Source organism: Natator depressus, chromosome 7 (assembly GCF_965152275.1).
Source record: "Natator depressus isolate rNatDep1 chromosome 7, rNatDep2.hap1, whole genome shotgun sequence".
Lineage (NCBI taxonomy): Eukaryota > Metazoa > Chordata > Testudines > Cheloniidae > Natator > Natator depressus.
In genome coordinates, this window is record NC_134240.1 from 119,245,586 (window position 1) to 119,258,553 (window position 12,968).

Genomic DNA, 12,968 nt, shown 5'->3' on the forward strand with positions numbered 1-12,968 from the left:
GAATGCCCGCCCCCAGCATTTAGTTCTGCAGCTGGTAATTTCAATTTAGAGTCTAAATCCACCATGACAACGATTTCTTCATATAAAGGGCACCTACTGAGAGCTTGTCTATACGGGGAGTTTAAACCGGGCTCAATGGAGTTAATGAGGTTTGAAAACGCTTGCACGCGCATGAGGCAATTCATTGTAGTGCACCGACTTCACATTTATCACAGGACTCTGTAGTCCTCTTTCAAAGTGAGCTGACTTTGCTGCGAAGCCAGTTAGTCTAGTCTATTGTTCAAGTGCACGCAATGCTGCCGTGCACTACTTTGGCAGTCCTCCAGCTGCTATCCCACGCTGCTTTGTGAGCAGCCATTACTGACCTGTCTGCTTACCTGCATATCCTCCCCGGCTCGGGGGTTGAGTTCACCGGACAGCTCCTCCTGTTTACGAACTGGTGCACAGCCAGATTTTGTCCATTCGCTCCTGGATTCCAGTTTATCACAATAGCTGCAATAACACTCCAGAAACCCAACAACACACCGTGAGCAGCCGCTTGGAGCTGTGCTGAGACCCTGGATCTCATCACCCTCTGGGGAGACGAGACACGTTGCGGTCAGCCACCAGGACAAAGAACTTCTTGTGAACATTGCTAGGCAGATGTCTGTGAAGGGCCATGGCTGGGACGCCAAACAGTGCCAAAGAAAGAGCAAACAGCTCAAGAACACCTACATTAAAACGAGGAACAACAGGGACAAACTATCCAACTATCCATGTAACCTGTCCAGTTTTTGAGAAGCTGGATAGGATTTTACATAACCACACGACCCTGGCCCATCTTCCCTCTCTCCCCCCGAGCATGACCAGCGAGACTCATAGGAGGATGAGCATGAGGAGGGCGGGGAAGAGATCTCCCTGAAAATCCAGGATCTCTTCAGGACTCAGGTCAGGACTCTGATACTGGCCAGGTAGAAGGCAAGCCTGATTCCTGCCCTGCAGCAACTAACCCCGATTCCTGGGCAGCAATCCAGCCTGGGACTGATCCTACACAGGGAACCTCAGCATGTAAGTCTTTTTAGAATAGTTATGTTCTAGTGTATTTTTATTGTGCTAGCGTCTGTTCCGGGTGCCCCATGGCTGCAGCCATTGTAGGCAGATATGAGCTAGAAGCCTCTCTGAGGCCGAGGTCCCTGCCTCCCTCCTTTCCCCTCCAGTTGCCCATGTTGTCCATTCCCCCCACTCCCATATACCTTTCCAAAATGGCAGCTCCTCCAGCAGGGCAATCGGCCTCCATCTCATGCTAAAGCCCTGACTGCCAACTGTTTTCAGACCAACGCCACAGCAAGCACACGCCAACGTATTCATTTTCCTTTCCCCTTACCTCAGCTGTCCTACCTGGCAAACACCCTCCCCCGCCAACCCTGTGGCCTACCTCAAAATGGCAGCCGCCAGCCTGGCACAGCCACAGCCTCTCTCCCATGTAGGATGACCAGATGTCCCGATTTTATAGGGATAGTCCTGATATTTGGGGCTTTGTCTTATACAAGTGCCTATTACCCCCCACTCCCTGTCCCGATTTTGCACACTTGCTATCTGGTCACCCTACTCCCACCCCAGACTGGAAGAAGGAGAACATTCTTTTGTGAGAAATGCAGAAATTTAGTGAGCCGGTGGCTACAGGAAAGGAAGCTTGGTTAGTGTTCTGATGTTACCTGAGGTTGACTCGTGAAGCTAAAAAGGGCACCGCTCCCCCGTAAACACCCTGTGACACGCATTCTTATCGACTGGTAACGGCGAATGCTTCAGGCAATCACTGCAGAGCACTGTCACTTTCTGGCTGCACTTTCAGCATTTCTGCGGGGGAGAGAAAGCAAATGATAAGGCTGGGAAATTGCTCCATTTTTGCTGGGAGATTATGAGAAACAGCTACCTGATCATTCCTTCCCCCTGCCCCTGTATAGCTCACAACTCCCTTCCACTCCTGCAACACTTCGGGGGGATCATCTTGGCGAATAACTTCACAGCGTCTCTCACTGGTCTGCTCTTTTGGTTTTGACTAAGGCCATTCTCTGCCTCCTCGTCACCTGCCTGGGGGTAACATCATATCAGCACCTCCAAGGCAACAGCAAAACTATCTTGAGCAGGAAACGTAATTCCCATCTCCCCTGACCAGAAACGTAATTCCCAACCCCCCTCCCTCCCGCCTCCACGCATAGGTGCTGGAACGAAGGGTGCTGCAGCACCCCCTGGTTTGAAGGGGTTTTCATCATATTCAGGGTTTACAGTTTGGTTCAATAGCTTCCCGCACCCCCGCTATAAAAATTGTTCCAGCACCTCTAACTCCATGGCACTACAGCAAAGCCGAACGGCGTACACTGCACAGACCACAATCCCAAAGCACACGCCGCTTCCCATCCCCGAGGTTCCCCCAAGTGTGGGAAGGATCTCAGAGAGGTGAAGCCAGAAACGCATGGAAGGAAATGCGGTCACAGCCCCCTTAGAACACGAACAATAACTGCTGGTCTTTTATTTACTTTTAATGCTCCCCAACAACTGCAGCACCTGCGCTGGCCAGCCCCTCCGGAACAGGGCCCTTCCCAACAGCGGAGTGGCTGGCAAAGCTGAGCGGGGAGAAAACGGAAACCTGCGATGAAATGTTTGCAGACATCAGCATCCCCAGAAAACTGAAACCCACAGGGAGGTGGAGGCTGGATCTAAAGACTGAGGGGGGAATCCGACAAGGAGCTTTCTGAGGGAGATCGGTGCAGTGGCAAAGGACGGCGTGGCAGTTGCCAGGGAAAGCCTTGCCATGGCCAAAGCCAGTATAAAAAAAAGACAGGGAGATGCCAAGATGCCGTGTTGCAGCAACACATGTCACCATCCGGGCAGCAGGCCCTATCAACCCCTGAATAACACAGGGTACCTGGAACAACTCCTCCCCGCTGTACCTTGGCAGCCTGCTCCCTGAGCCATTTCCCTCCCAGACCTGAGCTCAGGGCACCTGGAACCCCTGCTCTTTTGAGCCCTCTGTCGCCCTAGTAACTTCGAGCCTCAGCCCTCAACACCCGAAGTCCCACGAACCAGAAGAGGCAGAGCCAAGACGTATATTGGCTCCTTGTGTCATGCCCTGCCCTGCCGCACTTTGCTGTTTTGGTTCACTGCTAGTTTAATGAAAGGCTTCTTTAGAGTTGGATAGATTGTTTTGTAATATATTGTTTCATAATTAAAAGCCGTTGTTTCATTTTCGAGTGAAGGTTCGTTTCTGTTCCTTTATTTTATAAAAGCCTTTAAAATTTCATTCATAAGGAGCCAACATTTGCAACAGAAAATAATTACGCTTGCACTAATTCATCGGGTTTTACAAACACACCGGGCACAAGAGGGATCGCCACAACATTGCACTTCCACTGTCCGTAAACACTGAACTGCACAAAAAACGTCTAACCCCCGCCCTCTCTGTGTCCCGCTGCACAATTTAGGTCTGAGACTCAAAATCAGAGCAATCCCTGACAATATCGCCCCGCCTGTTTGCATGTTGCATTGTACACCGTGCTGGCTGCTCAAACCGCTGAGCGAGTCTCCCTCAGCTTCCTGCCCATCGCTAAGGCTTACTCCCTCACTCTCACAAATATTGGGGCAAAATACAACATGCAGCTCTATAATCTTGGGGATTTTTTTTTTTTTGGATGCTGCTTCCAACAGAGTCCACAAACAGCGCCACCTTCCTTTCCAACGGCCAAATGCACACTCTGCTGCCATTCTGCAGCTGCTAAGGCAGGAGTTAAGCAGTTCCTGCCTTCTGTCCAAGCAGCCTGTGAATGGCTTCATTAAACGGGGAAGCAGAGGCAAAGCTGGATCTCCCATGGATCTCCCATGATAAACAGACTGATCCGAATGGCCACAGTGGTGCTGGGGGCAAACAGGCCTTTCTCCATTACGGTAAAGAGAGCTCAGTTTTGAAAGATTCTAGCATCGGGAATCCGTCCAGACCAGACTATAAACCCGCCACCATGGTAACACATTCTTGGAGCACCAGGGAGAAATACCCCCCTTCTGTTTATGAGTTCTGAGCCCTGCTGATGTGGGGGAGACCCACAAATAATAGACATTAGTCCCATCAGTTGTCCCAGTACAGTTCGGGAACCCCATGTGTGCAAAGCCATCAAAAACCTCCTGAGCACTAACAAGCTTTATAACCTGGTGCAACAGTACCTGGCATCACACAGCTGCATGACGCTAGGCCCCAACAGTAGAGCTCCCCTTTCCAAATTGGTTGGCTATGGATGGGGGGATTCTGCGTGGGCAGTGGTGACCTGCTTGTCCACAGGTATAGGGTGCCGCATGTTGGTACACTGCCACTGTGGGGCTAGCTCAGCACATAGCTCCAAAAAGGCTGCCTTCCCTCCTCCTGCAATTCTCTTGCCGCGGCTGGTCATCCCAGGTCTGCAGAACAATTCATTCCCTCCAGCTGCTCCAGGAACCAGTCCTCTATCACGGTAGTTCTCCACCGTTTTTCATTTGCAGATCCATAAAAAATTTCAAGTGGAGGTGTGGACCCCTTTGGAAATCCTAGACAGTCTGTGGACCCCCAGGAGTCCACGGACCACAGGTTGAAAACCACTGCTCTATCAGTTGCTTGGTGTCTGCCTCTTCTGGGTCCAGGTTCCACCGTCACTGAAGGAGATGCTGCACCATCATGTGTGTATTTGAGGCTACCAGCTACGTAGCGGCATGAAGCATTGTGGGGTCCCTGCTCACAGACAGCAGCATGGCCAGCCTACCCAGAAAGGAAGTATGGACGGAGACAAATGAATCATGAGATTTTTAAAATATGTGAACTAGTCTGGCTTCACTGGGCACCCCACAATGCACAGCAAGTAAAATCCCAGCATGCACACTGCTCAGCAGCGAAGCATAGGAACATGGCATACCTTCTGAGAATGCTGCAAACTGAGGGTGTACACACTGTTACTGCGGCTTGTGTACTGTGAATTACCCGACATGCAACAAAAAGCTGCAGATTAACATCCCTGTGTAGACAAGCCCTTAGGCTATGTTTGCACGACAGACCCTACAGCGGATGAAACTTATGTTCGGTCAGGGGAGTGACCGACAAAAGTTTTACCAACAAAAGTGCCAGTGTAGACATAGCCTCAGGGGTGCTGGAACACTTTGTATAGTGGGGGTGCTGAGAGCCATTGAACCAAACTGTAAACCCCGTCTATTATGGAAACCATTTCAAGCCAGGGGGTGCAGCACCCCTAGTTCCAGCACCTATGCATAGCCTTAGTTTCCAAGAAGCAAGTGCACAAAACTGCTGGAGAACTAGTTTCATGGACACTAGAGGGCGCCATATGCCCGTGGAAACCCTTGTTTGGGTAGCAAGACATAGCAAGCAGAGGGTAGTTTTTGTCCCTTGCTAAGGCTCGTGCTATAGAACATGGGCAAGACTTCCTTCCGTTTTATCATATGCTATTTCAGGACGAAGAAGAGCGAGAATCAGCAGAAGGATATTGTGGGGCAGGCTGAAAGAATCTCTGCTGTAGCTCACGAAAGCTTATGCTCAAATAAATTTGTTAGTCTCTAAGGTGCCACAAGTACTCCTTTTCTTTTTGCGAATACAGACTAACACGGCTGCTACTCTGAAACCTCTCATGCACTAGGCGCTATTGTAAACAACCTGATGGAGATACAATCTGCTCTGGAAAAGCACCTCTCGTTTTGAATCACAAGCCAGGGGAAAGCATCCAGTCTTCCCTACTAATCTCTTTAGTTACTATTCAGACTGACCTCATGGGCCACAGGAGGTGTTAAAATAACCCTGACCAAAGCACCTCTGGATAGTGCAGTGCGCTCGCTAATGTGTGCCACTGCCCTCAACTGACTGGAACAAAAAGATTGCTTGTGTGTCATATGCCCTATATTGCTAAGAGCTTGTGGAGATTCTCCTTTAAGTCTAGTGATCTGGATCTGTTTTTTGCAGCAGGAAAACCTCTGCTGTAGCTGTGAAGCTCGGAGTGGCCATGGCATAGAGCACAGTGACAGCCAGGAAACCCTAGTTGGCCATTCATTTTTTTTTTTTTTAAATCTGATTTACCTTGAGATTTCACCTAGATTCCTCTCCGTCTTAAAAACTTCACACACACTGGGTGTTCATTCTAAAAGGAGCCACTGTCAAGTCAATCATTTAGGCTCAAATTTCAGGATGTGGTTGTTTTTTTTTTAAAAAGAGAGATTTACAAACTCCGCTGTGAATAAGAGTTGGGGGTTATTTTTGTTTAACGTCATGAAGACGGCTACATGTAAGTAACCCCCTACAGAGCTAGAACTGACACAAGAAGCAGAGTGAAATGCAGACAGCAAAACCAATGACAAATAGCACCTCGGGGCTACAGTTTTTAAAGCTGCCTAAGGGCTTTGTGTTGTGCCTTTATACAACATTAAGAATAGGAGGAAGCCACATGACACAGCTGGGTTCCAAATAACCATGTCTACTAACTAGACACAAACATACAAGGCCTAGATACATATATACAATGATGCTTCTGCAATAGAAGCCAACTAGATGTTTCAACCCAATTCCTATGCACTGCAATCTGTCTACGCAATTCCCAAACAAATTGATTGAAATTAGGCATCCAAATCCTCTAAATGGCTTTGAAAAGCTCAGTCTAGATTGCCAAAATTCACTCCCTAATAACTGTTGTTTCCTTAGTAATATATGAAAGGAAGGTATTTTTATCTCAGTCATGTCCCTTAAACCACATATCAAATTATCAATAGTCCGTTTCTCCCTCTCTCACGCACATGCTCTTTCTAAACCACCCCATTTTGTCCCAGCAGGAGCCAAGGTGATTGCAGTTAATGTAAAGCTTAATTACTGGTTTGTGGGTTGTTGTCCCTCCCCGCCCCCTGAAGTCGATAACAGTGAAATTCTAAGATCAAGCCAGAAAGACTATAAATGAAGTTGTATCCAAGTTCATGATCAGTCAGGCTGACTCTTGGGAAAAAGGAACACATCACAGATTTATCGTTAATCTTCACACTCAGCTCTTTAATCAAGGCAGCTGTCCAGAAGTTAATAGATATAAAGCTTGATTTACAATACAAAGGAGATTAAAAGATAAACACTGTTTCCAGTTTTATTTTATTTTTCAGTTTGACACAGTTATGATCTACCAAAAAGGAGCCTTCTAACTATTCTCAGAGCAGTTATTAACATGCAAACTCCTGGGCAGATCCATTAAGAGACCAAAGAGCAGGCTTCCATTTGCAGAGAGAAACTCTTTGACTTTTCATTTACACTTCGGGATCAGAGCCTGACACCGAATCCCCTTTGTAACAAGGGGCTGTCCAGCACCTTTACAGCAGGCAAAGAGATCAAAGACGCAGCAGAGGGAATTCTGCCCCTGCACCCCAGAAAGCACTGAGAGCAGCATTTGGGTCATCACGTGGAGCATTTCAAATTCTTGGATCAAGGGATCATTTTTAATTGCTTTTGGGGGCAGGCCCCAAACTCCTCTCACCCCAGACACAAGACACCCCCTATTTCAGCAACCCTCCCACAAGCTAAGGAGCCATTGTCATGAAAGGGTGAGCCCTCAGTGAAATCCCAGTGAAGACAAAGGCAGACAGATCCCCAGTTACCAGGTTCCTTGGGCACAGCTCCCTAACCATTCTTCTAGGGCTCATGCACACACAGCCGAACCAGCTGCAACCTCATCCTCCAGAGGATCTTGTCCCTCCCAAGGCCTCTAACATTCAGACAAGCCGCAGGCTTCACAGATGAGTCACCTGACAAGGATCTGCTCAATTCAGCTAACAGTTTCAGCTATTTCTGTGTACTTCCTGCAGTCCGTTGATTGAAGAAGCCCAGGGCAGGATCCCTCTTACCGGGGCAATGCACAACACCCTGCAATGATTGGCTGCATCGTTAATATAATTATAACATAAGCATTATTAACAAATAACAACATGAGATTCAACTTGGAAGAGTGCATCTGTGGGAAAGAATCCAATGCCCAGACACGCAGGGGGAGGGACAAGCCTGGGAAGCAGTGATGGCCAGAAGAGGGTGGGAGTGACAGGGGATAGCAAATTAGGCATGAGTTTGCAATGGGATGTAGTAGTAGCAAGAGTCCAGTGCAATTTGGGGTGGCACATGCAGCAGGGGCTACACCTGGAAGAGTGAATTAATTGCTGGCCACGGCACTACCAGAACAATACTGACAAACTGGAGGGAGTTCAACGAAATGCAGCTACAATTATAAGGGAGCTGAGGGGACCGGGGCTGGATCAAGGCCCAGGTACCACAGGCCCATGCCAAAGGCCCCAGCTCCTGCAGTCACATGATAAGATCAGAATCTCAGCTTTCATTTTAAAAGAATTGTGTTTCTAACCCTCACAGACACAAAGAAAGCCTGAAAACATGGTGTGAGTGTAACCTGAGTTTGCAGAGAGCCTGAAACAATAGCTCCAAGAAGTGTACACTGCCCTGTTCATCTTAACTCTGAAACCTGCTACCGCACCAGAAGGGGCAGGGCCACAGCCTGGGGGTGGGCCATATGGGACCTCAGCATGGAACGGACTGATATATAAAATGAGATTAAGGTCCAGATTGTAACTAGGTGCCAGGGGTTGGAGGGGAAGGGCAAGAGGAGCCTTCCCCACCCACCGCTGCAATATGAGTTGAAAGCATAGGCCAAGTGCCAGGCTCACCCCAATGGTGGCACCAGCCACTCCAGCAGGGGAAGGGATGAGGAGAGGGCAGGACTGCGGACCTCCCCCACTCCTCACTGGCCAGCAGCACTGAGGAATGTGCACTCTGCATCCTTTTAGGGGGGAGTGGGTTGCTTCAAATGCCTCTTGAGTGTCTCTTGGGCTCCCATTGGGCTGTGCTTTGAAGGCCCAACCCAGCTCTGGAAGTGCGACATCTGTGTCACACGGCTGGGTTGGGGTACATCTGAAGGGTGGAAACAGCCAGGAGAGGGGTTAGGATGGCACAAGAGAGTGTGATTGGGAGCAATGGGGTGGGGTTAAGGAGGCTGAATAGCAGCAAAGCCTTCCTGCCAGAGAGATCTACCAGTCAGCCACAGGGCGTGGCAGAAGCTCTGTGAACTGTGAAAGGCACGCTGGGCAAAGCCCTCGCACGTGTCCTAGAGGGGACAATCCTGGCCGTGGGCGAGGGGCTGGGTGTTCTAACAGGCCTATCTTGTCCCCAATTTCTGTGAGGAGTCAGGCCCCAGTGCAGAAGGGAGGGGGCCACTTCCTGTGGGAGTCGGACCCATCAACTGCTGACCCGGTCAAGCCCAATATCGTCACTGGTAGTGCGGTGGCAGCTAAGAGCAGGTCCCCAGGGTGCCAGGCACTGAGCAGAGAGACACGGTTCTGCCAACCTCGCGAGATCAAAAATGATGAGACAGGCCCCCCCCAAAATCACAAGATTGGCCCCAAATATCATGAGATTGGCTCACAAAATCGTGAGGGGTCCCCCTCCTAAAAAAAGACCAGACGGTGTTTTTTAGTTTGTCTGTTTATTGCTGCAACCCCACCCCCCAAGCCCAGCCCCAGCACGTGTGGGTCACACTCAGTGTCGCCCTCTCTCCCGAATGTATTGGCTGAGTGATTTTGGCCCCATCTGCCTGTCCCCTGCCCAGCGATGTATTCTGCTCCCACCCAGTTTCTCTCATCCGTCCAGCCTCCTCTCTGCTCCTGGGACTCTTCACTCCCTTCTCCCCGGCCTGGAGGGGGCTGCAGCAGGGTCCCCTCTCTCCCTTCCAGGCTTGGGGTGGGGGGAAGCTCCAGGAGCTCTTCACCCCTTCTTCCCCCTCCCAGGCCAGGTGCTGCAGGGAGCAGGCGCAGAAGAACCATCTCCCATTGCTCACAGGAGGGGAGGAAGGAGCAGAACTGCCCTGAGCAGCTGGGCTTTTTATCTCTCCTCTCTCCGCCTAGGAGAACGGCTTTGGGGCGCTAAGGGGGGAAAGAGCTCTTCCTACAGAAGCTCTGATTGGTTGCTCAGCCCCAGGAGGCAGATTCCCCAATCAGAGGCAGATTCCCCCCAGGCAGGGCTACATTTGGCCAGAGGGTTGGAGCATCTCTGGTCATTGCAAAACGGGCGCTGGCCTCGGCTGAAATCCCATCCCCGGGAGAGCTGGCCACACGGGAGACAGGCTCTGCCCCAAAGAGCTTCAGTCCTAAGTAAATGAAGGGTGGGAGGGGAAACGGAGGCACAGGGAAGGGGCGTGATTGGCCTAAGACAGAGATGGGCAAACTACGGCCCACGGGCCACATCCGGCCCGGCCCCTGAGCTCCTGGCCCAGGAGGCTCACCCCCGGCCCCTTCCCCGCTGTTCCCCCTCCCACGCCGCCGCATGGGCAGCGGGGCTGCGAGCTCCTGCCGCAGCGAGCAGCATGGTACGGGGGGGGGGGCGGGGGGGGGGTGACGTGCACACGCAGCAGTGAGAGGGTTGGGTAGGGTGTCCTGGGGGGCAGTCAGGGGACAGGGAGCTGCTGGTGGTTGGATGGGGTGGAGGTTCTGGGGCGCTCAGGGGTCGGGGAAACAGGGCGGGTTGGAAAGGTGTGGGAGTCCCGGGGGGCCTGTCAGGGGGTGGGGATGTGGATAGGTCGGGGCAGTCAGGAGACAGGGAGCACGGGGGGTTGGATGGGTAGGAGGTTCTGAGGGGGGCAGTCAGGGGGCAGGAAGTGGGAGGGGTCGGATAGGAGGCAGGGGTCAGGTTGTTTGGGGAGGCACAGCCTTCCCTACTCGGCCCTCCATATAGTTTCGCACCCCGACGTGGCCCTCGGGCCAGAAAGTTTGCCCACCCCTGGCCTAAGAGGACACAGCAAGCGTGGCAGAGCCCGGATTAAACCAGTAATAACCAGAGACAGGCCCGCACCTGAAGTCCAGATCAGAACTGTCGACCTCTGGGGAGGGGCAGAGTCAAACTCAAACCCAGCTCCAGGTTTCCTATTGGGTGATTTCTGTAGCAGGAACCCCAAATCCATTCCAGACGCCCTGAAATGGAGGATGCCCATGCAGGCCTCTCTCCGGCAATAACACGGGGCCTGAGAAGAGTTTCGTTCCATTCCAGGGGCTAGAGGCTGTGCAGAAATCAACACGGGCGTTGCTGTGAGCTTCTCTCTGCTAACCCGTCCTCTGGGGGCCTGGGTTTTGTTCCAGGGGCACAGCATCCGTGAAGCATGAAGGGAAAGAGGGCTGCAGCAGGCAAGCAGGAGCAGAGAGCTGGCCAGCTGTGGTGGGAGGGAGGGGGGAGAAGAGGAGGAGGAAGGTAGATGGCCTGGCCTCCTTCTCTGCCTTCATGTCATGGCTCTGGAGAGGAAGTGGAAAGCGGAAAAGCAGAGCCAGGCAGGAATGTGCTGCTCCAGCCAAATCACTGGCTGCCCCAGCCTCTGGCCACACCCTTTCAGACTCAGGCAGCCAGTTGAGGTGGACTGTGTGACCTCTCCAGAGGTGTCTGCCTCTGGCATTATCCTCACTATGCCAGGGAACCCCAGTTAGAGCATCCTCTAGCAGAACTTTCTCAGGCCTCAGAGCAAGCAGTCTCCTTGGAGGAAGTGATGAAGAGAGCTCCAGACACGCCCCGGACAGCTGCACGCCACATTTCCCTCCACAGCCTGATGCTGCCATGCGATCTCTCTCTGGTTTGGGGGCGGATTATGCATTTTTTCCACTAACTAGTTTTCATGCCTTTTTTTTTTCTTTTAAAGGCACAATGTTTTCTTTGAAACAGACAGAAAGTAACTGCCCGTTCGCTGCCTGTACAAGCCCCACCCTGATGCAAGGCTGAGGCTTTTCCCTCCCACCACAAAACATCTAACAAGAGAGGACCCCTTGGCACACAGAAAGGAAGCTGCTGAAAATAAACGCTATTTTGAACTGTTTTAACTTCTTGCGCTGGCACTTTCTGAGCTGGATCCCACTCTCCTCCTCTCCCTGCAGAGGGGGAGCCAGCTACACTGGGAGTGTAGCTGAGAAGGCTCTGAAAACGGATTTAACAACCCTTAAGTAAGTGGCTTAGTTTTCTTCTTGTCTTTACATTTGTTCCAGGGGTAGCACTGAAATAGAGGCTGCTTACAAATAATCACATGCACCACCCTAACTGGGAATGAAATCCATTAGCGAGGGGAGACTTCTCCCCGAGGATGGAGCATTCCTGTTTGTCACCCAAACTGAGTTTTCCTTGGCCTGTTGCCAGCTCCAGTCCTTGAAAGAAAGGGTTGCATGGTTTTGGTTTTGTGCAATCGTTCTGTGTTCCCCTGAATAATAGTCCTGGAATTTTATCATCCCATTTCAGGCTTAGAGTCTTTGAGGAACACTGCACAACACAAACTTTATGGCTGTCAAGATCATGAGTCTGATTCTTCACCCAGATTCTCTAGTTTTATGCTAGTGTAAGTCTGTTGATTAGTGAGTTTGACTGGTGTAAAACTGGGGTACTGCCGTAGGGAATTAGGGCCCTAGTTTTTAGTGTTTAAACCCATAGTGATTTTAAAGAGTAACTGTAATGGAATCACGAATGGATAGAAATAATAGAGAGCACTGGACTGAACTCTGTAGTCACCCCCCCGTGCTAACCCATGGACTTAAATAGGGCTACACTGGGGTAGGTAGGGTGGTAACTGACCCATTGTGAACTAGTGATCTCAGGCATCAGGTTTGGACTAGCTCTCTGCCATAATTTCACTAGGATCAGCTCAGTCTTCCAGGGGCCTGTAAACTAAGTACCAGATGTGTGTGTGTCTTTCACAGGAGACCTTAAAATCTGGGTTCCCTTTATCTGATTGGCTTGAACATGAAAGATCCCCTGCTACTTTTCAGAGAAGTTGGGGTTTCCATGGCACCAATTTTATATTTGCCATCTGCATGCAGGATGTGGGGCTGGCCCTTTCACAAAGGTCATAGCTAGAGATCTAGCCAGGTGGCGTTTGATCTGCAAGGAGGCTATGCCTCTTTGGGGTCTGCCATGA